At 40.6% G+C, this 20,584-nt stretch overlaps 1 long non-coding RNA gene across 1 annotated transcript; it reads right to left on the reverse strand.

Moving 5' to 3' along the window:
- Nucleotides 1–5,215: 5,215 nt before the first annotated feature.
- LOC308190054 lies at nucleotides 5,216–8,823 on the reverse strand. The gene is made up of 2 exons (XR_013946809.1): nucleotides 8,354–8,823; nucleotides 5,216–8,233 (listed from the first exon to the last, which is right to left on the reverse strand). It is a non-coding gene; the product is annotated as an uncharacterized lncRNA (long non-coding RNA).
- Between the last annotated feature and the right edge of the window lie 11,761 nt (nucleotides 8,824–20,584).

Raw genomic sequence — 20,584 nt, forward strand, 5'->3', positions numbered from 1 at the left:
GTATGCTCCACAATTTTCTAGGAAATTATTTAACAGAAAAAAACAAGTTAAATATAAATAAATATACATATATATATATATAAATATTTCTTTCTCTTCCAAAAGTTCTTGACCTATGCTCTTATGCATATCTATATTTCCTCAACTCCATCCTGGGCTGCATCAGCAGAGGCATGGCCAGCAGGGGAGGGAGGTGATTGTCCCCCTCTACTCTGCCCTCACGAGGCCCCATCTGGAGTGCAGCGTCCAGCTCTGGAGTCCCCAGCACAAGAAGGACATGAAGCTGTTGATGAGGGTCCAGAGGAGGGTTACTATGATTATCAAAGGGCTGGAGCACCTCTCCTATGAAAAAAGGCTGAGAGACCTGGGATTGCTCAGCCTGGAGAAGAGAAGGCTCTGGGGAGGATGTATTGCGGCCTTTCAGTGCTTAAAGGAGGCAACTTTGTTGCTCCTTAAATGGAGAGCAACTTTTTACTTGGGCAGATAGTGACAGGAGAATGGTTTTAAACAAAAAGAGCGGAGATTTAGATTAGAGGTTAGGAGGAAATTCTTCACTCAGAGGGTGGTGAGGCACTGGCACAGGCTGCCCAGAGAAGCTGTGGATGCCCCATCCCTGGAGGTGCTCAAGGCCAGGCTGGATGGGGCTTTGGGCAGCCTGGTCTGGTGGGAGGTGTCCCTGCCCATGGCAGGGGGTTGGAACTGGGCGGTCTTTAAGGTCCCTTCCAACCCAAGCCAGTCTGTGGTTCTATGATTCTATGATTGTATTCATTTTTTTTTTTTAAGTATTAGTGTCAAGATTTTTTTTCTAAATCCCCAGCAAATAAAAGCATTACCTTCTTAATAAAGAATGAAGTACTTATCTAGATTTTGACTCAAGAAAAACTTGCCTTTTCTCTCTCTTTCACCTTTCTCACTGCTTATCAGCACATTTCTTCTTTCATTTATATGGTTGAAGGACATTTTGCTGTTTGTTTCAAGGTCTAACTCATTTTTTCCTTCTCCTCTCACCCCATTGCTTTCAGGACTTCGAGGTCATCTTTGGGGCTCAAATCAGAATCCCTGTGACAACAGGATTCCTTCAGATCTCTCCCTTGCAGTTTTAAGCGAAGTCCTCCAACTTAAAGATTTTCCAGAATGCACTCACTCTTTCTTCTTTTTTTTTTATTTTTTTTTCTAATTCATTCAGTACATGGAAGCTCAAGTAGTCAGTTTTGTTCATTCCACTTCATTTCACCTCCTTTACAGGATAACTGTTACTTTTTTTCATGTATTGTATATAATTCATTTTTATCCATACAGTTTCTTACCAGCATCTGGAATGAAATAGCCTTTCTTGTATGTCAATCATTCTCTCTCTCACACTACAAGAATATCTCCTAGCACCATTCTGCAGAAATAGTTTTGTTCAGAAATTTAGGGGTTCTATGTAGTAGAAACACGCAGAGAAAAATAAAATTTCTATCACTTCACATCAACATCTTGACTTTCTCATCTATTATTTCCTTATTTCTTGTACCCTGTGACAAGATGGAAGATTAATGGCTGACCACTGGCTGGTTCCCAGATCTGCCATTTCCTTCTGAAGAAGGATGATTTAGTAGGCTCCCTTATTTAAGAGAGAAAAACAAGAATCTGAGGTGCTGAATTTCAACTTCTAAGTCTTCTATTTGACTCTGAGCAAGAATTTGGGTCTGTGTATCTCACATGACAGCTGAATGTCCAACTCTACAGAATTTTGGGGGATTGTACACTTATTCTTGTAGCATCTTCTTCCCTTTCTCCTCACATTTCTGCCTTGCACACTTTGAAGGGTAATCTCCAGGGTTCTTAAGTAATACTGAGGGAGGGGAATAGTAACTCATCACATGAAATGTCTTTGTCTGACAGACCTGGAGATTGAAACTCTGATTCTTCAGGACTGGGAAATCAGTCCCCACACCAGGTGTGCCTCATTGCTGATATGAAAATATCAGCTCTGGAGAAAAGTGAGTAATCAAGGATAATTCACTCTGAAATGGTGAAAGTTCTTTTGGCAAAGGGCCCTTGTTGCTTGCGATCTACATGTCTCTCTCTAATGAACTGTATAATTCTTCAAATGTAGGAATCTGTGTAATCATTTGCTTAGATGATTACAATACCTGATTACAAAGGTTGGGATGATATCAGAAAGGGAATTCACATGAAGTTGTCTGCAAATATTTTTCTACTTGCTCAAAATGTATTCCATTTCCTTTGGGAAAGGTTGAAGCACAAAGAATGGGGGAATAAATGAGCATTATATTAATGATCTTCCTGGGCCTACCATTTATATTTATTGTTTGCTCTGCCTTCTTTGGGGTATGCTGGCAGAATACATGAATTTCACAGAGAATTTCACCTGTGTGGGTAACAATAGAGATGCTATTTGAGAAAAAGGAGTGGAAAAGAAAGTTGGAATAAAGAAAACCTCTAACATACACAGAGTGTATCAGCAGCAAACTGGGAAGTTTTATGGTTTTCTCCTAACACTCAGAAGCTCTGAAATCCCCACACCACCTCAGCTGAAAGTTCTCCTATTTCAATGTCTGGAAAATCTAGCAGTTTACATCCACTGTATTCCAGGGCTGAGGCTAACGGCTGCTCTTGAAGATTTTGCCAAAGAATTGAAACCAGGTATTCCTAATCATTCTTTGGAGAACTTAATCTGATCAGAAAATGATCATTAATGTACGTTTACATGTGATTCTCTTTGTCTTGCAAGGGTTACCTTCTTCGCCAATTTCCAGCTGCAGTTCCAAGCTTGTTTTTCGTGTTTCGTGTGTAAACAGAAATATACAGCAGTGAGAGAAAACAGAAATCTAGCACTCCACAGAGTGCATGCATGAGCTGACAAGTGTGATTTCTTTCCTGCCTGCATTGGGATCATCGTATTATAATACTCCAGGAGTTTGTGTGGAATGAATTCCTCCTATTCCCAATTTCTCAATAGTTTCTATAGGCTAATGTATCAGGGCACGCAGAAGTTCATCCTGTCTTGCACCTTTCGTGAAGCCTCTGGGTTCCACTGTTCCAGATCCCCACTTTAAGTCACACAAAGATTTTTTCTTGCATCCATATTTTGCTGCAGATATGACTACCACTCATTTATCTGAAATATAGACTGAGTACCCCAAATGCTGCCCCTATCAATAGATCAACCTCATCTCTACCTGAGAGGTTAATGCTTCGGGTTTTATTCATACAAGTGGCTTTAGTGATTACAGGTGAGCCACTCATGGGAGAGAGGAGTCCCATTATCCTCCACATGGAGAGACATCTGAGTCAGTCCTACGTGGTCAGTGTCAATCAAGTTTCTCCCCCATGTTTTCTCCCCTCTCTCACACTGCTGTGCCATTCACATCCCTTCCTATTTGAGTTCTTTCACTTGTTTTGTGATCTTTGTTAGAAAATTAAGAGGAATGCAACAGGAACAGGCTCTTATAAACTCTTTTCCCGGTGCTGTTATAAGCTGTGTTTTATTTTTCCATTGCATCTGCACCTGGCCTCAAGGAAAATCTTCTTAGCCCCAGACAGTGGATTTTTTAATGGTCCTTGTGGCAGGAAGCAAGAGTTTGACAGCTGCCCCAGTGGCCTCATTGCTGTTTCTGCATAAAATTGAGAGCTGCCAAACCAAAAGAAAATGCTGGGGAAGGGGAGAGGATGAGACAATGCCATAAGCAGCTCCAAGGTTCAAATAAGAAGTTGGAAGTTGTTAACAAATCTCATATTGAGGTATACGTCTTAGGCTAAAAAATTATCCGGAAATCTCAAGGCCAAAATAATACATAGGTTAATTCCTGTTGGCAACACTTATTCTAAGGCAGTGGGAAGAAGAAAACATTTGTTTCTCTAACATGCAATGTCAGGTAAAACAACATATTTCATTTTTCCATAAGGTCTGAGGAGATGCAGTGTGAAAAGCATGTTCAAGGAGCCACAGGAAATACTCATCTTGCTCAGGCAGTCCTCACAGCTCAGCTCTGTATACTCACAGGGGCTCCTGTGGGCATGGAGTAAGGCACAGGCTACTGTTTTGGCTGGTGGCCATAGACCCCTCTTCTTCTTCCCTCTCTAGGGCTCCTGCCAGGAGAGAATTTACCTGGCAGAAATGGGACATCTGCGTATGATCTCCTTTACTTTAGTTTTCCCATACATAACTTTATGATTCTATAGGACACACTAAAATGAATTGTTTACAATGAACCATAAAACTCTGCTGGGGACTAGCAGGTAAGCTTCAGTTGTGAAGCCAGACCTTTATCGTTTTGCTCACGACTGAAGTTCTGCAAACATTTCCTGGCTTGTCCAAGGAAACAGCCAAGTCCACAGGGCAATCCAACAGCAGAATACAGTCGTCACTCATGCCAGTCAACATACTGATCTTCCAGTCTTGCACTTTTTCATCTTTTAAGTGCAAGAACACTGAGAACAGTGGACAAATAACACCTCTCTTTTTACGGAGAAAGAAAACGGAGCAGCACAAACTGGAAAGTGTTGCACTCTACCAGTGGAAAACTGTACAAACACTGCATAAGCAGGCATTAAAATACAAAGTGAGAAGACATGACTTTATGGTACCAGGCACCAGGTACCAGGAACAGTGTCTATTAATTTAGTACATGCCATCATGTTTGTGGTGGAGGTGAAATGTGATCGGTGGATGTTTCTGTGTGATGTCATTTATCTTTTCCGTCAGCTGAGAAAAGTGCATTATCAGATTTTTTGACTGCAGCTGATTCGGGCTTTACAGTAGATTAGATTTCCTGCTATAGAGAATTAAAGAAGGAATGAAAAAAATTTGGACTTTAACAGATCAAGTTTCAGACCTTTGCCTCACCAGACGTGAATCAGAAGGCGGTCCTATGAAGGGTTGGAGGTAGTCAGGAAAGGAGGACCCTGGCATTATTTTGATGGTAGTAATTGCTGCATTCAAGGCATGATTTGTCAGGAGCTATTGGGAGGACACTGTATCAGTCTGGCCCACAGCACTGATGCTGCAGGAGGAAAATGTCTCCCACAGACAAACAGATCTGTCAATGGAAGAAGTTTGCAGAAAGATAGATATTCATCTGTAATCTGATTCTTGTAATCCACTACAAAGAGGAAAAGAGGAAAGGAAAGAGGAAGGGAGGGAAAAAGAAAAAAGAAAGGAAGGAAAGGAAAGGAAGGAAAGGAAAGGAAAGGAAAGGAAAGGAAAGGAAAGGAAAGGAAAGGAAAGGAAAGGAAAGGAAAGGAAAGGAAAGGAAAGGAAAGGAAAGGAAAGAAAGGAAAGGAAAGGAAAGGAAAGGAAAGGAAAGGAAAGGAAAGGAAAGGAAAGGAAAGGAAAGGAAAGGAAAGGAAAGGAAAGGAAAGGAAAGGAAAGGAAAGGAAAGGAAAGGAAAGGAAAGGAAAGGAAAGGAAAGGAAAGGAAAGGAAAGGAAAGGAAAGGAAAGGAAAGGAAAGGAAAGGAAAGGAAAGGAAAGGAAAGGAAAGGAAAGGAAAGGAAAGGAAAGGAAAGGAAAGGAAAGGAAAGGAAAGGAAAGGGAAAGGAAAGGAAAGGAAAGGAAAGGAAAGGAAAGGAAAGGAAAGGAAAGGAAAGGAAAGGAAAAGGAAAGGAAAGGAAAGGAAAGGAAAGAGATGAAGAAAAGGCAGAGCAAATGCAAACTGATTCGAACTCTCCTAAATAGTACAGGGAAATGCATTAGGATGTATTACAGAAGAGATGATTGGGAATTGCCTTCAGGAGGGAAATGAGGCGGCAAGAATTTCTTGCTTGCATATTCGTAAGATTTTAAAAGTTTGATTTGATTGGCTTTAAAGTTGTGCTTGATTGGCTTAGAAACTGTAAAAAAAAAAAAAAAAAAAAAAAAAGGAAAGTAGAAATTCCATCCTGCTTTAATCACTGCTCACTCCAAGCTTCCTAATGACTTCCAGATGCATTCTTTATATGCTATTGTTTTGGCACAGTTTCCAGACAACTTTTGGTTCTGTTAACATTTAAAAAAAAAAAAAAAAAAAAAAAAAAAAGCAGCTTTACTCTGCCCTCCTCTCTCTTCTAACAGAAAACAGATTTCATTCTGGTTATATAAACGTGTGATGAGCTGGAGAAATAAAATGTCTGTTGCTGTTTCTCTTCAATCTCCAGGAAACCTTCTGACAGAAAGTGAAGGAAATACAGTCACATAAATTCCTTGTAGGGAAAGAGGTGAAAACATGTTCCCTACAATCTATTGATATTTATGTAAAAAAGCATAAATTTGAATATAAAACAAAAAAACACTTACTCTACAAACCTATAACTCCCCACAACTAAATGATTTTCATGCTGCTGTGTCACCGTTCTGATAAGTCACCTAAATCAAACTGTCTTGCCTCTTAATGCCTCAGTTTCCCCTGTGTGAAATAGAGACAACAGTAGTCAGGTACACTATAAAAAAAAATTGAAAGACTTTCCGATGAAAAGACATTTGCAAGGTCAAAACAGCTTCTGAAGCATGTAGGGGATGACAGAGGAACCATAATGTGTCTGTTAACCTGGAGACCAAACCAGCAGTCCCTTCTGGAATAGTGCATTCAAAGCCTAAGTAAGGCTGCCATGTATTGTATAGTAATAACATTTGTAAGACAATCTGCTCTCTTTTGATGCAAAGAATATATATTTTTGCTGGAGGACAACTGGGGCAGGGAATACATAAGCAAACTAAACATTCATAAGTCTACGGGCCCTGATGGGATGCACCCCCAAGTGCTGAGTGAGCTTACAGATGTCATTGTGAGGTCACTCTCAATAATCCTAGATTGATCATGGTGTCTTGGAGAACTGCCCAAAGACTGGAAGATGGCATATGCCGATCCTATATTCAGAAATGGTGAGAAAGAGGACCCAGAGAATTACAGTCCTGCCAGTTTCACCTTGATCCCTGGAAAGGTGATGGAGCAGCCAATCCTGAAAAACATTACCAGGCACGTGAAGGAGAAGAAAATCATCAGGAGTAGTCAGCATGGATTCACCAAGGGCAAGTCACGCTTGACCAACCTGATAAGCTTCTATGATGCAATGACTTGCCTGGTAGATGAGGGGGGTATCAGTGGGTATTTTCTTCCTGGACTTTAGTAATGTCTTTGACACTGTCTCCCGTAAGATCCCCTCGGACAAGCAGTTGATGTATGGCCTGAATTGACAGCCAGTGAGGTGGATTGCAAGCTATCTGAATGGCTGAGTCCAAGGGGAGGTGACCAGTGCAAAGTCTAGTTGGAGGTCAGTAACTAGTGGCATAACCCAGCAGTCAATGCTGGGTCCAGTCCTGTTTAACATCCTCATTAATGATCTGGACAATGGGGTAGAGTGTACCCTCAGCAAGTTTGCAGACAACACAAAACTGGGAGGAGTGCTGGGTACACCAGAGGGTCATGCTGCCATCCTCAACAGACTGGAGAAGTGGGCTGACAGGAACCACACAAAATTCAGCAACAATAAATGCAAAGTCCTGCACCTGGGGAGGAATAACCCCAAGCACCATGCTGGGGGCCACCCAGCTAGAAAGAAGCCTGGCAGAAGAGGACCTGAGGGTCCTGGTTGACACCAAGTTGAACGTGAGCCATCAATGTGTCCTTGTAGCAAAGAAGGCTAACAGTATTCTTGGCTCCATTATGCAAATTGTTGTCAGCAGGTGGAGGGAAGTGACCCCTGCCCTTTATTCAGCACTGGTGAGGCCCCACCTGTAGTACTCTGTCCAGTCCTGGCCCTCCTAGTACAAGAGAGATATGGAGCTACTGGAGATAGATAGTCCAAAGAAAGGCAATGTGAAGACAGTGAGGGGACTGCAGCATCTCTCTTGTGAGGAAAAGCTGAAAGATCTCAGACTGTTTAGCCTAGAAAATAGAAGGTTCAAGGGGGATCTCATCTATGTCTATATATATCTAAAGGAGGGTGTAAAGAGGACAGAGTCAGACTCTTTTCAGAGGTGCCTAGTGGCAGGACAGGAGACAATGGGCACAAACTGAAAAGCAGGAGGTCAGGAGGGTCCCTGAACATCAGAAAGCACTTCTGTTCTGTGAGGGTGACTGAGCACTGGCACAGGTTGCCCAGAGAGGTTGTGGAGTCTTCATCTCTGGAGATGTTCAAAAGCCATCTGGACATGGTCCTGGACAACCTGTTCTAAGTCACCCTGTTTGAGGAGTGGATTGGACCAGATGACCTCCAAAGATTCCTTCCAACCTCATCCATTCTATGATTCTGTGGGAAAAAAAAAAAAAAAAAAATGTTACTAGTGCTAAGAACTGCTGTCTTTGTAAGCCAGCAAACCACTGAGATTCATCTACTCCTTAGACACTTAAGCCCCATCACCAGCCCTACCTTTTCAGAGCAAAGAAGTCAGATTCATTAAGGCTGTATTTATTCCATATCTTGTAGTGGTCCCATCATTCCACTACCCAGGCATGCTTTCTTCCCCTAACACTGATGTTCACATCAAAATGTCCACCTCCATGGTCCTTCCAGGCCTCCCATCCATGACAAGGGGAGAGGAGGTGATGTTACCTGTGGAAGAGATACCCTTCTATAAGTCCTGAGCAGACTCTGAGGTGTGGCTTTCAGGTGCTGGCATCCTCTGCACCAGCAAAAATTCATTAGCTACCAACTAGCCAAAAGACCCATAGAGTATTTGAGAACATCAGCAGAGATGCTAAACTACCTTTGTTTTAAGCATATGCAGCTTTCAACTCCTTGCATTGTTCACTGGTTCACCCAAGCCCAGCCTGTGCCCAGTTTCACATCTATCCCTCCATATCGCTGCCAGAAATTTTCCTGATGGTGAAATTTTGTTTATAGGCACAAGCTGGTACTACCAAGCACCAGGAAGAACCATGACAAGGCAACCTAGCACACACATGAAGGGGCTGCTTCACAGTCTTCCATCTGTGTAGTTTTTACTATCATGCTGTAGAGTGCAATTGTGGATGGATGAGGGAGAGGGTACAAGGCCATAGATATATGGGTTGGCTCTATGGGACCGGACAGCCTGTGGCAAGCCCTGTTTGGTGGATGTCACAAACAGTACTTGGAGCTGACACTGTGGTGCTTACAAGCCACTCATTTCCCCAGCTCTGAGATACCTGTGTCAACCACGCTCTTACATTTGAGATAGTCACCTTGTCTCCCTCATAATATATGGAGATCTGGTCAACATCATCACTAAGGCAAAATGAATCATGTCCTAAAACTGTCCAGGGACAATAAAGGGAGCTCAGATACAAAACTGTATGTCTTACGTATCTGAAGTTACCTCAGATGGCTCTACCCATAACGTATGTGTGATGGGACCACATTTACCTACAACATGAATTCAATTATACATCAAAATGTTTTTGCCATTTTATTCATTCTAACCCACAGAAGAAGGAAACTCTAACTATGGCCATAGAAGAGACTTCAGCTTCTTCTCATTTTTACAGTGTTAATATTTTTAGCCATTAAAACAAAGAATTTTATGATTTTACTCATAGCTATATGTGTCTCTACTAGTATAGTACATCTGCCATACCCAGAAGTGCTCTGTTCACAAAGGTGAGCCATCAGGTACTGGCACACATCCAAGCCAGCAAATATTTTTTAACCCTACACGGCATACAAAGATGATTTGGGAAGTGACTCCTGGAACAGGCACACTCACAAAGAGTACCACAACTTGTCTGGCACACCGTGAATTAGTATGGGCTAAAAGCAGCCCAGGAACCATTCTGATAGTATAGATCATTTATAGTGACTGGGAACACCCTCAGGTACTGTTTAATTACCACTGTAGCCATAGCCAGCTTGGCCCAGACATAAAGAGGGATGCTGGAATTTTGTTCATATCCAAAGCAACACTTGGCAGAAAAGTTTCAGATAGCTTTGAGGCAATATCACAGGTTTCATATCAGAAAATACATATTGTATCCCTTGACGTGCAAAAGTGACGAGTCATTTTGAACAGGCGGCTCTGAGACTCACTGTTCTTTGACAGATTTTTAAGTCCTTGATCACCAGCATTTCTATCATCAGGAAAAGTTCCCAGCTCCTGCCAAGGTTTTGCCAATGGGGTTTTTGGGTAGAATTAATATTTGGACAGCAAGTTCATTAAAAATCTAAGAAACTGAGTCTATTAAACTTAACAGAAATGTAGGGCTGAGAAGTAAAGCCAAGTCATCTTAATCTATCTCTTTACTTCCAAGCAAGGTTCAATATTTATATACAGATTCTGACAAATACTTCATATACTTCTAAGGAAAAGATTTCTGCCACCTGTCTCAATAGTCCCAGTAGAAAGTTTTTCTCTAATACCTAAACCCAGACTTTCTGCATTAAAAGAATACAATAATTGTTTCTTCTGCTCAAATGAAGTGTAAGCAACTTTTCAAAAGTTGGCAAAATATAGATTTTATATCCATTCAATCTTCATTTCTTCAACACTGATTTATTAAACCTCTTATGTACCTTGCTGACTGAGTGCCAGCTTGCTCTCTTGCTCCTGCTCTCTCCTGTTCTCATATGCATTCCAAGAGCACACACAGCTGAGACTTCATCAGTGTCAGAAAACACAGTATAGCTGCTTACATATAATATTCTTATGAACGTACTTCCAAACAACACCAGCAATGCTCATACTCAGCTTAGCTTCCTCTGTATTCCCCTAATCCCTGCACCTGACTCTTTGGGAAGGCTCTAATCAGAAATCTCAACACAGAGGGGAAAAATTTACCAGTGAAGCAGGCTCACAGGTGAGCTAGCCATAGCTAACCTAATACAGCATTTGCACCAGTGTTGTTTAAAGCAAGAAGTTGAATTAACTGACTGCCAAATATCTCAGCAGGATTCTGTGAAGCAGGTACTTACTACTGATGGGAAGAGTTTTTCAGATTTTTTTCATACAAACTTTTTTTTTGAAAAAATGATTTCTTTCAAATCAGAATTTTTCACTGAAGATCAATAAGTTTTACTGTAACTTTGGGTACTTGTAAACTTTTCAGTAGTTTTTATGTGAAGAATTAAATAAAATTGTTTATCAACCACGTATCTTACTAAAAACTGAATGGTTTTAGTGAAAAAAAAAATGTTTTTAACAAAATGAAAAGGTTTTTAGTTAAAATCTTTCCTTCCTTTTTTAATAGAAAAAGTGCTTTAGTAAAAATGCTGATCACTAAAACCATCAGGAACAATTAAAAAGCAGTATGTAAAACTTTTCAAGTAATGCAAAATGGATATTTATGACACCTTGAAAAAGTAGAAAAATCCTTACAAGTGTCGAATTTTTATTTTACAAAATCATTTTTTTTATTTGTCATTGGTGATCTCCTATTTTCTAAAATCTAGTTAATTTAAAGCTCTCGTAATCATCATCATTAAAGATTCCTCATTAGTTTGCATGATCTCGAGCTGTGGTACATTTTACTCATCAAGATCCAGGGGGCAGTTTAGCAAAGGCTATTCCTTGATTTTTGCCCAGGCTTTGTGCTCAGCCTGAGTATGGTCTATCATTTGCATCCTCCTGACACGTCATGAAATGAAAGAAGCCAGCTTCTCTTAGCAGAGCTGCTCCATGAAATTCTTTTTATCTTACCCTGCACAGACTGTTTCGAAGTCCTGCATGTGTTTTCCAGATGATTTTTTCACTCTTTTGTTGCACAGCTATGTGAAACAGATCAGATTAAGTTTAAAAAAAAATAAAAATGCCACATACAGTGTTTATGTTGTGGCAAGGAGCAGGGAAACTTTTTTGGGAGGGTGGAGAGCAGCGGGGAAGTTTGGACATTTGCTGTTCATTAAAACTGCTCTTCCTAGTGCTGCTGCGGAGACTATTGCTCCTGCTCTGTGTGTTTTTCTAAAAGAAATGCAAGCACTGTTCTGCTTAGATGCAAGTTGTTAGTGATTTACTTAGCTATCTTAGTAACAAAATGCATGCTGCTCAGGGCACAGAAATGAGAAGTGTCCTCCAGCTTTACATTACTTCCTTGTGATTTTCAGAAATATTGCTATTAGCCTAGCTTTGGTTTTTACACACAAATAAAAACCAAAACTTTGTATTGAAGAACGGGAAGTCTCAGAGGTGACAGATCAACTTTTAACTTGCAATAGGTAACGTACAGACGCAGAGAAAAGCAAAATGTCCCATGGTGAAAAGGAAAATGCTAACTGCCTTGGTTTTCCAAACAAACCCACAGGACATAAAAATGCAGTCGGAAAATGATGGGAAGTGGAAATGCACTTGGAAGGAATGATGGCAAAATGTATGCTTATGGGTTAAAGATGCAAACACTTGAACGGAGTGCAGGAAAACTTGCAGGTCAAAAAGCAAAGGATTCCCTTCCCCCCTGCTCTGCCTGAATATTTCTTCCAGGGATTTGAGAGCTGCAGGATGACGTGGAAGGGGGTCATAAAACCCTGCTAGGCTCCGGGTGTTCCACAGCCTGGCCTCACTCACAACAGCTCTAGACACTTAAAATTAAAAGTCCCAGGGAGTGAGTGAGTCATCCTGCCTCCCACCTTCTCCCCTTTCAGAAGGGGCAGGCAAAAGAGGCTGAAAGATTCCCTTGCAGATTTCTCGATCTTGCAAGCTTTTCTCAAACTGTAAGAGTACTTTCTGCTATGTTATTGAGAAACCGTAACAAAACAAACAAAAGTCCCAGATCCTGAGATCTAGCGGTTCTCAGTCCCTGTGTATCGTGCAGTTCCACTATCAAAAAAAAAAAAAGAAAAAGAAAAAAAATCTTTGTTTTTTATTCCCGACTCCTCACTCATCCCCCCCCCCCCCCCTTTTTTGTGTGTGTGTCTGTGTGTTGTATGGCTCTTAACTTGGAATTGTTGACTCTCTTCTTGTCCTGACCATCACAAGGGACATACAGTATGCATACCGTATAATTGGGAAGCCATTCAGGAAGCTGCCACGTCTGTAGTGCTGCAGCATGCAAGAGGAGGCGGAGGTAACAGGAATACCTTCTAGTTGACAAATTTGGAAATTCTGGTGCCACATCAGCAGGAGCGTATCCCAGCACAGCGCTCTTCAGTCAATGCAGAAGTGAAACATGCACACTAAAAGTCATTCAAGGCAGAAAGCTCTTCCCAAATGCCTACTTATTTCTGCCCTTCTGTCCCTCAGATTTCAGTCAGACTCGAAAGGTGATATAACACACTTAAAACCTCACTGTTTAAAACAAAATACCTAATTCCATTTAGGAAACCATGAGCTTACTACCTCTGTATCCATACACTCACAGTTCAGGAAGATTTCTGTGAACTGGAAAACAACTGAGGCACAGGGATACCGAGGGTATATCTACACCATGTACTGCAATTCCATGCACAAATACCTGAATTTACTTGGGAATCAAAGCATAACAGACATAGTACTAGAATTAATTCAATTATGATGTTGCAACTCCTTTGTAGGCATAAATCTAATTTTTAGATAGCTTTGGTATCACAGTCTTCACATTCTAAGTACCCAGCACATATGAAAACTCATGCTGTATTGTTTGTCTAGATGTTTGGAGAGGGGATTTGAGTCATATGTACGATACCTTACCTGGGTTTGGGTCCATTAGGTAGTTTTTTAGCAGAGTGTATCTAAAACCATTCACCTCTAAACACTTGTGTGTATTTGCAATTCTGTGAACTATGAAAAGCTGTTCCAGGAATAATTTATCACTGCATCAGCAAGGCCAACCAGTGAATTAGCTGGTCCACAGTGACTACGTGCATACGTGCTCTCCCTGTAGGGATAACAGCACAAACTTGGTCTCCCAATTTGTTTGCTCAGCTCCTAAAAGTACCAAAATATTAATGAAAGAAAAGATATTCCTGATGTGCCCTTTTGCACCCATTTAACTGTGTAGTTGGTGTTAAATTGATGCAGTGCTTAAGGTGGAGCAACTATACTGTGATAAACATGTTTTAGCTTATTTGGTACGTAGTTAAAGCCATACTGTGTTAGAAGACAATAATCCCTGTGCTTTACCTGCACATAGTTTGGCCCAGTGCTATTCATTAGGAATGATACCAGGGCCACTGTGTGCCTGCCTCAGAAGCCCTCCTAGATGAGTTTAGTTAATGTTGTTCAACTGTTCCTCAAAGGCCAACATGCCAGTTCTGCACTCCTATACAGCACTGTGCGGCAGGGAGTCTCAGCCATGGCTGTACCACAGACATGGTGGGTATGAGGACAATAAGGACTTAAAGCAAAAGCCTGCTGAAGAGCCTCATGTAAAAACCATCCTCTGAAGTATCAGAGCTGTTGTCATACACTGATTATGAATGGTCCATACTTGATCTGAGATGTCAAAATACGTGGAAAAGAACAGGAAAATACAGAGATTTAAAAACAATCATAAAAAGCTTGTGTTGGGAGCAATAAGGAGAGATAAATACCAGAACTGAAAGAAGAATGGAGGACATAAGCGAGCATTTCCTGAAGGTCATGCTTTATATAGACAGCAGCAGTCTGATATGGACATCTAAAGGTGAACATTAAGGTATCCAGACAATACTTTTCAAATATTTTGGAAAAGTTCAAAGAAATCATAAACACAACCATACAGATGACTGTTGGATCATCTAGAAAATGAAGGCAATTACAGACTTCCTTTAGCTGATGATTGATGTAAAGTCATCTCTCTTGCCTGTCCTAAGTGCCCTGTTGAATCACCTCAACATGAACTTCCTGTGTGGGGAAAAAAGGCAGTATCCCATTTTCCAAAATGGAGAGATCTGAGTAGTTCACACGTTATTTACTATATAAATTCTGTGATTGCGTGAAATCTGAAAATAAATGTATGCAGAAGGCCCGCTGATGTCTAATCACCCTGTACAAAGACCCTTGTGTATGTGCTGAACACTAATATGAACTTAACACCTGCACCTCTAATGCTGATTTTAATGTAAAAATCATGAAGCGGCTGAAGTGGCAAGGCAGAATTGTACCTGTTTGCAGCCCAGCTCTACTGCATTAACACCCCTCTTCTGAAAGAGAACTGGAGGACTTAGATGCCAGGCTGGAGGAAGTATTTATTTTTCTGAAACAACATCTGGCTCCTTAATGAACTCCACAGGTAGCTATGTTGGTGGTTTCTCATCTCTTATGTGGTTAGAGCTCTGTGTGGATAGCTTAAAAAGCCCATCACGTCAATGACTGGTTCATTCAGCCTGAAGTATTTTTGTTGGACTTGGTGATGCTGTGGGATCTGCATAACCTCACTCGAGCCTCTCCTGAAGTAAGTGCTTAAAAGCATCTACAGTTCAGACCGGAAAACAGGATGGTATGTTTGTGTGCGTAAAGCTTAGCACAGGCAAGCTACCACCTAACCAGCCTTTCGGAAACAGTTTATCCAATTTATAATACAAATAGATAAAACAAATATAGGCCTAAATTAAAAGAATATTTTAAGGCTACAGATTCAAGCAGCCAAATACAAAAAGATTTAAGAATTAAAACTCTCTATGTGGGAAGGAATTGTTCAGAGTAAAGCAAACTGATAAGAAATATAGCTTATTAGTTTCTTATCAAAAATATGTTGGATACTTAACACAGCACTCAGCCAGATTGTTTATGCCAGTAATTTTTTAACAGAAATTTTGATTCACTGATGTAATATTTCCTCAAACCACTTTTAGTGTTCCCTCATAATAACCCATTGTTAGCAATGCATCTGTTCACACTACCTGGTTTTCCTCACTGGAGATTTAAAAACTTTGGGATACAAAAAAAATCTAGTTTAGTGCTTTCCAGCATTGCACCTGCTCGGTAAGGAAGGTAAAGGGCATTAGTAATTACACCAAGATAGCCGAGATCAGAGAACTAGATTTGGGCTCCATCTCTGGTTCAGTCTGGCCCAGCCAAAGTGGTCAAAAAGGCCATCGCAGAGTCAGCTACCATGAGATTTTGTGCAGATGGAGAATCCCCATGAAGTGTGAGCTATGGAGCTGGCTCAAACCTAGGCCAGATTCTGGCCTTTTGGGAACAGCCTTAACTTGCAGTTCAGTTACTTAAAACAAATAAACAAACAAAACAGAAATAAGAAGAAAACCCAAGCCATTTCATGAGCAGCAAAGTAAGTGGATCCTGATTTTCTCCATCTCTGCTAACTACATGGTGTCCAATGATACGACCGTGCTCTCATTGTTGCTCTCCCAGAGCAGGATGTAGAAGTTTTAATTCAGGTCTCTCTCTTCAGCACCTTGTTTACATTAAACTTTTAAGAGCTTAATATTTCTGAGACCTCTAACCCACCCTTGAGTGTAGTTAAAAATAGCTAGGAAGTTAAAATATCATTAGGATGGGAACAGAAAGAAAATACTGCTTAAGCCTTCTTAGTTTAAGAAACTGTGTCAAAGAATTAAAGTGTCGAAGAATCACTGCACCACATCTACCTTTTACCTGGCATCCTACTGTGGGAGGAATTTTTACATAAGCAGGAAAGCATTTTTCTCTCCCTTCTGCTGGTGCTCAGGGAAGTTATTCTCCAGCCCCATAAAGTGTTAAGAGACAAGGATCAGAGTAGAAGAAGTTATATTCAGCATGTCAAAGACACTGGGTAAATGACTGGCTTCAGTAGGGCCAGGCTTTCAAGCCAGGCATTTTACTGTTGTCATGTAATGGAGTCGTTGAGCTCCACAACTGAATGGAGATCTAATGACACTTTAGCTCTGAAGAGATCATTCAAGGATGCAGTTAAAATACATCACAAGATTTCACAGAAATTGTTCATACCCTGAAGAGACTTGTAAGGAACAGTGCAAGGAAATCTGTTACCTTGAGTCCTAAATGACAGCATTGAGCAATTTTGTTTAAGATGTTTAAATTCCTTTGGTTGCAGCTTACTGCCAAATCTAAGGTTTGATCTTTAACTGTAGTGCTTGATTTTATATCACTTGAGGAACCAGCTGCTATTAGCAGGGAGGAAACACAGCTAACGTATTTCTTTAACTTAGTCCTACAAAGCCAAATTGTTTATTAACTGCCATGGAAGACATTCATCCACTTATGCTTAGGATATACTGTGTTTTCAGCAGACAAGGACAGACTTTAGTACCTTCCCACTTTATTTCCACTTCCATATAAAATAATTCTCAACTTCCAAATTCAGCAGAACTTCTGCTCAACTAGTATTACTAACTCATCCATATATTTTGAACCTACTGCACAATTAATATTGTCATATTTAGATTACCTGCCTGAAATATTACATTTGGGTAAGTAGATAGGTTTAGAGCTATATGTTCCATTAAGCATAAGAATTAAAATATCTTCTGGTCTCTGATGTTCTGAAGAACGGATCTGTTCTGGGGCAGATCTACACCTGCAACTAACAGAAAAGTAATGAAAATGAGTATTATGCAAGTTTAACCCATGGAAAGGAGTGCATTCATGGAGATATACTTCTGATCTGTTATTCATGCTGAAAGTTCCTTGGGTATAGGGATTTTGGTTTTGAGTGTTTATGTCTCTATCAACCCAACCTGTCTTCCTTCTTCACTGGGGCAGTGCTGTAACTGGACTTCTGAGCATTCAGTGCTGAATCAGATAGACTAGACGCGAGCCATGGCCCACATCCAACTGAAGGCAATGACTGCCCATCTCTGCTGTCCTCTGGGACTGGGATTCCTTCTGTTGGGGAGCACCATATGGAAGAAATATGTGGGCTCTTTGAGTCTGAAAATGATAGAATAAAGCCCCAAACCTGGAACAGGTTGGGCTGAGTGGAGCTAAGGATGATCATTATCCTTTGGATGCAGAGTGCAAGATGTTATATTGTAGGATGATTCTCCACATCTGGGAATCCTCCCTGGGCTTTTCTTTCCTGGTCTAATGATGCAGCATTCCCATCTGCACTTGCATATAGCAAGTGGCTTTCTAATGTTGTGGTAGGGAAAGAAAATGAAGGGTAGACATTTGGTTTCTGAATCAGGTCTCTGATTAACAAGTATCCAGACTGAAGAACCTTCTAAGAATAAACCATAAACATGGAAATCAATTTTTCTGAAAAGTGACTCTCCCAAGAGGAATGAAATTCTCAGGCAGAGCAAGGCTTTGTCAGTCACCCCACAATCACATGCTTTAAAAACTAACCTATTGGTTAAAGGATATCAATTCCTCAAGTACATCATACTTTGGCCGTTTTGTGAAAAATTCTCTTCAGTCATTCTCAACTTTCTTTTTAGCACCTCTTAATAATATGTTTTGTTCTATAATTAAATATTTTTGAAGCATAAATTAAATGTTTGACTTCTTTTCATGAATTCATGAGGAAATACAAACATTTTGTACAGCAGATATTGATAAAAGGTATTTATCAATTCACCTTACAAACATAAAAAGCAATTGTTTACATTTCCATTCATTGTACTTAATAGGCACCAGGGGCCGTACAGGTTTCCTAAGTAGCCTTCATCGTCTGGATTTTATTGACACATTAGTTTCAGGTTGTGTGACTTTAGTACAACTCCTTAGGTTACTTTTTGCAGTGTTTTATGTATTATTAACTGATGTAAGTAAAGCTTCTAAAATTTATACACAGGATTTATGGAGGTTTTTTTGTGTTTTTTTTTTCTTTTGTCTGCTTGTTTGTTTGCTTGTTGTTTTTTATAGAACAGACATCATCCAAACAAAAAATATTTTCACTGGCATTCTAACAAGATAAAACCATTTCTATTTAAAAAGAAGAAGAAACATGAATTCACAAGCTAAAATTTCTGTCTTTACATCCATTTACGTCACCTGTTCCTAAGTATTCATACTATAAACTTCTTCTAGATAGCATTTCCATAACACTAAAAGAATGTCAGGAAATCATATTTCACTTTATGCAAAATCAAGTTTTTAGCTCCATGAAGCTGGAGACTAATAGTTTAATAATATAGCATATTTCCTAACTACTTTACATCCAGTTAATTTAAAACACAGTTCCAGTATACAAACACAACAGGGTTTGGTAAGGTTGGGTTTGGTAAAGTGTAGTGCAGTTCTAGGATGATTCATATTGCTTTTTGGATAAAGACTTGTACAGTGGGTTTATCACCTGTTGACTTCAGAAGATAAATGCTAAAACCCAAGACCACAAAGTCTTCCGTGAGATCCGTAGGGTTTAATTTCTCAGCCATATACCAAACCTGTGCTGCAGTCTGCCTGCAGGAGAAGGGGAAGGCATTTTCCAGACAAAGGGATGGAGTCCTGTGTAAAAGCACTCTACATCTTAAACATCATTTTAATAAAAATCTGTTTTTTGAAGTTCTGCAGCTGAGAAAAGTCTTGTACAGGTTCATCTTCCAGGCTTGCCATCTGAGCTAAAGAGTTGTTTGGAAACCTTTATATTGCAGCCCCTTCATGCAAAGAAAGCACATAGGCCAATTTGTTTCCAGGCCTCTGGAAACCCCTTATTCTGTCTAAATACAAGCCAGCAGTACAGCCCTGCCTTTGAACGTGGAAAATCTGCTTCAGCCCCTATTAACTCCCACCTGCCTGGCCCCTCTCCTGGTCATGGGGTCAAGAGCCTAGTTGTCTCTCAGGGCCTCCTCCTCTGGCATGGTCCCAGCCGGCCGAGGGGAGAGGTCCCCACACTCTGCTTGCAGCACTGGCACCAAGGTCATCACTGGAGTAGGCATTGCAGGGCTGAGACCCTGTGGTACTTATATTTGCCAAAAAAGAAAGCTGTAGGCTGGAGACAAAATGCGCTCAGGGCCCTTGGAGTGTGGCAGACTGGTCACACTTGCTCTGCATTCCTGCAGATGCAATTTGTCTAAGGAGGCCCGAACTTGGCTACAGCCGATACGTAGTTCACCCTTCAGCTGCTGGGCTAAAACATTGTCCTATGCTTCCTAGCTTGGCCTTTTTCCCTTTGGTGCACAGCGGTAGTAACACTAATAAAAGCAGCTGAAATATTTTTCTTTCTCTCTCCCTAAGTTAGAGAAAGTACCAACAGCATAACAACTTGCAGAATAATTTATTATTATTATTTTTTAAGATTTTAAAAAAGCAGGCTGACTGAGGCAGCCTGTAACACGGTCATTCTTTCCATAGCATTTTGTTTATACATTGAAGCTGTGGCATTCAGTTGGCTACAATTTCTAGGTTAATGAGAAAGGCCTTGCACAAATTCCAGCTCTAACATGTGACTGCTGCTTTTATGGTTACCAAATGGGAGGGGCTGGGGGGGTCCCATATTTATATTTACTTTTCTCAGCTAGAGGCTGAACGAGACCATTAATTCTTAAGGTGAAACCACTTGTGACTGAGGGACTGGGGAGCCAAGTGTGCTGTGAAGCATCGTGAAGTTTTATTTCTGTACGGATAGAGGTTTGCCTTGGGTGAACCCTTACAAATGCAGAGGAGTCATCCTCACGGATTCTTTAGATTTTCTCTGAAGGCAGACTCCCTCTGAGCCTGTGAAGGCCTCAGCTGATATAGGTATATGTAGCTGATGGCACATGAGGGCCTGTCATTTCAATCCTAGTGACACCTGCTTAATAATTTTCTATGCAACTTTCCTCTTGTCATCCAGACACACTGATCTCTTTGCTGATCAGCTGAAGGTTTGTAAGGAAAATAAACTCACCCAGATA

Source organism: Anser brachyrhynchus (assembly GCF_964034855.1).
Source record: "Anser brachyrhynchus genome assembly, chromosome: 2".
NCBI lineage: Eukaryota > Metazoa > Chordata > Aves > Anseriformes > Anatidae > Anser > Anser brachyrhynchus.